The following is a 3987-nucleotide window of genomic DNA, read 5'->3' as shown; positions in this document are numbered from 1 at the left end:
CCATTCACTCGATGCCGCAATAGTAAATCTCCCTTTTCGCCATTATTAAATTTTCACCCTCATCCCCGCCGCCGCCCTCGAAAGCCACCCTGGACAAACTTTCGCAACTTTTTCTCCGCCCTTTTCGCACATTGTTACCACGGAAGACTGTCTATTGTGTGTGACTTTCATCATTTGCCTTGGGGATGGAAAAGTGCCCGGAAAGTTGATGAGGAGAAAAAGTGGCAATATTGCACAAATTAATGATATGGCAAGTGGAGTGATTTCTCACATCGAACACTGTGTGTGCTCCTTTGATACAATAAGGGAAAATAATAGTGTGTGAGTGCAAAAGTTCTGATGAATTGAAGTAAATTAATTAGAAATTATTATTATTATCCACAAGATAATTGAATTGGAGCGGGAAATTTCACAAACTATCTTCAAAGTATTTCTATTGAACAAGGGGAAAATCACTAGTCAATTTCTGACGAATCTTATTTAAATATTTAGTATTCATGTTTTATTCAATTAAATAAACTGTCATAATTATGAATTCGTAAAACTGCGTTGCAAGTTGGAAAATTCACGTAAAAATCAAGAAAAAAGCCAGTAACAATGCTGATTAGATTGATTAGCACAGTTTGACACTATTTATCTGTCAATTTTTGTACATCTAAAGACACAAAATTGAGGTTATGTATTTCAGGACACCCTTCAAAGCCTTTCCTAGGAAATTAATTGGTTTTCCAATGCTTTTGCAACTCTTTGCGTTCAAAACATCTCTTGGTATTTGTCGAAAACTCTTAAAATTGCATCACAGAAAAGAAGTAAGGAAATTGCTTTTTGACAGCTGAAATTCGTATTTAATAAACTCCTAATTTCATTCATACTTTACACTAGCGTCGCTGGGCGGTTTGTTAATAAAAGCTATGAAAAGCGTAAAGTTACAACCGAAATTGGTAGTTTTTATGAACTGAAATACGAAATCTGTAAAGTTACAACGACTCATAATTTTGCAAAATATTCAAATATTGAATATTTTTGTCAATAGGAATTTTTACATGCCTTTAAACTGCTGCCCTCTAGTGGCAATATGTGACAAAAATACTCATTTGATAAAATATTCAGAGAATATTCAAATTTTTTGTATATTCACAAAGTTACTGGTCTAAATTCACTAGTGGCTCTCCCTTTGGCAGTGAAACGTAATATAATTATAATAACATGAGTTTGAAGCGCACTTTCATCAAGATCCGCTCATCTATAAGTGGATACGCAAATTTGAAACAAACTATTTCATTAAAACTTTTGCATCGACCTGAAATAATTCGTTCGGGGGAAGCAAACAGAAATTATGGGCATTTCTGTAAAAGTGTATAGCGAAGGCATTATGATTGGAAAAATGCCCTGACATCTTCATTTCTGGCAATTTTTCCTTATTTATTCGGCGACCACAAGCCAAAGCATCCCCCACGGCAGCCATCGTCACCACCCAATTAGTATTCCAGTGGCATTTCCAGCTCAGACCAGTAGCTTTTTCGGGGCGCCACACGGAATCACACAACAGGAAGAGACAGCGGGAGAAGAAAAGCCAATTGCTCAGACGAGCACACAATCCTTTTTCTCCCCCATTTGCTCTGCATGTAAAATCTCAGATCTGGCCACACACACACAAGCATCCCTGCAAATTCACCCCTGAGCAAACTCCACTGCGTTAATGATGTCCTCCGTGGCCTTTTCTTGTCTCAAACTTTCACCTCAAACCACACTCTCTGGCATCGACTTTGTAGTCCACACGGCGAAAAATCTATTGAGTGGAGAGATTATTCTGACTCATTAATTACTTGGGCAGATTGTTCAGTCAATTGACAGCTCACAGAGAAGTTTTCAAACAAATTTATATTGCGTGATTTTGACCAAGTTTCCACTCTAGGCGAACACTCTAGGCAACTTTTGCACCCAGAATTTCACCAGTCGTCGTTAGAAAGCGCCTAAAGTTATGTGCTTTAGAGTTACAAGTGTGGCTGTGAATTTTTTCCCCCCAATTCCAAGAGACACTCAAGAGGCTCTTCATATTCACAGTTGGGATACAAAAACCATATTGTCTCTCGCGTGTGCAATTAAGTGAGGAATGCAAACTTCTAATCTAATTAAATAAAGCATGTAACGTAGAATTTCATACCGCATTTTCTGATTAGACTTTCCCCCGAAAATGCATTCCGCAGCGCTTGAAAGTTTTCCCATGTGTGTGTGCAAATACTTTGGGTCCACTATATATCGCATATTTTTGCCACATTTGAGGGCCGAGTGAATACCTGGGAAGATTTAAGATGCTGCAGCGCATGGATCAAGAAATTGCCGCAAGAATTGAAAACTCCTCCGAAGTTATGTGAGACACTCGGCCTCGAGACTTGCTGAAACTTTCCACACCCCCGCGACTCGGCACAGACTTCACGGCGGAGCTATTTGCAAATTTGCTGCATGGCAAGATAGATAGTTGAGCTTAGGAATTATGCATCGATGGCGGGGGAGGGACTTTTTGTTTCTTCCTACCTTTCATGTCATAACCTCCTTTTGCCTTTGTGCACAGCGCGCGTCTTCCATTCTCAGAGCCTCAGCAAGCACACATCTTTGAATATTTTACTCACGTGAAGAGACACACAGCTCTGCACTCCGCTTTCGGCATTCACCGTGAGCGCGCAGACCTCCAAGACAGAGAGTGAGACATGCACCGAAAACCATCATAGCATCGCCGGAATTATGAGGCAAGAATTCCTCTCTAATATTTCCATAGAACGCGCATTGGTGGAATTCTCTCCGTGGATTTTTTCAACGCATCTTCTCCAGAGCGTCTCTCTGTGGTGGAATAAAAACTGGCTCACTCACTCCCCCCCCCCCCAGCCCAGAGACCCAACATTCTGAGCATAGTTGGTTTGCAAGAAAGCGAAAAGGCCCGTGGAAACAATTCAAATAGTCGCGAGAAAGATAGTTCTTCGCCAAAGAAGTTTGCTCATATCTATAATTTCTCGTAATTCCTGAGATATCATTTTGAAATTCACTATACTGTCTTTGCTCAATCTCGACCGCCTTCGCGGAGGTTCAGTTATATGTCTTCAAGACAGTTGATTTTGTGTGAAATTTCATGGGAAAAATCGTTAAAATCAACAGTCCAAGGACTAATTTGTCATTGTAAGTCCTATTTATCTCCTAAAATTGTGTTTTAATAAAGATATTCCACACAATTCGTATCGATAAGTATCGATAATTGTCGATAACTTCTTTCATTTCAACGGAATCAAAAGGAAGTGAGATAACTTCATTACATTATGTCTTTCAGCAATATTAGTTCGTTAGCACACTTGGTTTTTCCCACGTAGAACTTATCGATAGTTAACGACACTTATCGACATTAAGAATATTTTGTTCTTGACTGTCAATTTGGTCTATTTCATCCCAAAATTGAAGGAACTTAAAAGAAATTGCACACAATTCGTGTCGATAAGTATCGTTAAGTGTCGATAACTTCTATAGAAAAGTAAAGAAAGTGGGTTAACTCCCTTAGATGAAATGTTTAAATGCCTCAGAAGAATTAAAATAAATTTTCGTGAAGGTTAAATGTTAATTTACTTGAACTTCAGACAGTTTAAATCCAATTGATTTTACATCCATTGCTAATTGAAGCAAAACTATTAAGTCACTGGGACTTGGGTAGCAATAAAGCCTACTCACTCACTTCTCCGGCACTTCGACGTCGGGTTTCTTTCGCGTGTGGCGAGTATGGTTTGGCGTACAGTGTCTTGGGCCCCTCTCACCATTCCACGACTTCATGTGTGTGGGCAACACAATCAAAATAAACGTCTCGTAGAGCCACTCGTGCGGTGTCCAAGAAGGTGAGTCGAGGCGGTTGGAAAAGGTGAGAGATGAAGAATGTCTAACCAATACAGCCAACCGTCACCATCGCGGCCACTCTGGCTCACCTCCACTCTCGCTCTGAGCTTTAGTTGC

Source organism: Phlebotomus argentipes, unplaced genomic scaffold (genome assembly GCF_947086385.1).
Source record: "Phlebotomus argentipes unplaced genomic scaffold, Phlebotomus argentipes genome assembly contig_2, whole genome shotgun sequence".
NCBI classification, from domain to species: domain Eukaryota; kingdom Metazoa; phylum Arthropoda; class Insecta; order Diptera; family Psychodidae; genus Phlebotomus; species Phlebotomus argentipes.
Note: the sequence above shows the minus strand (reverse complement) of the source record.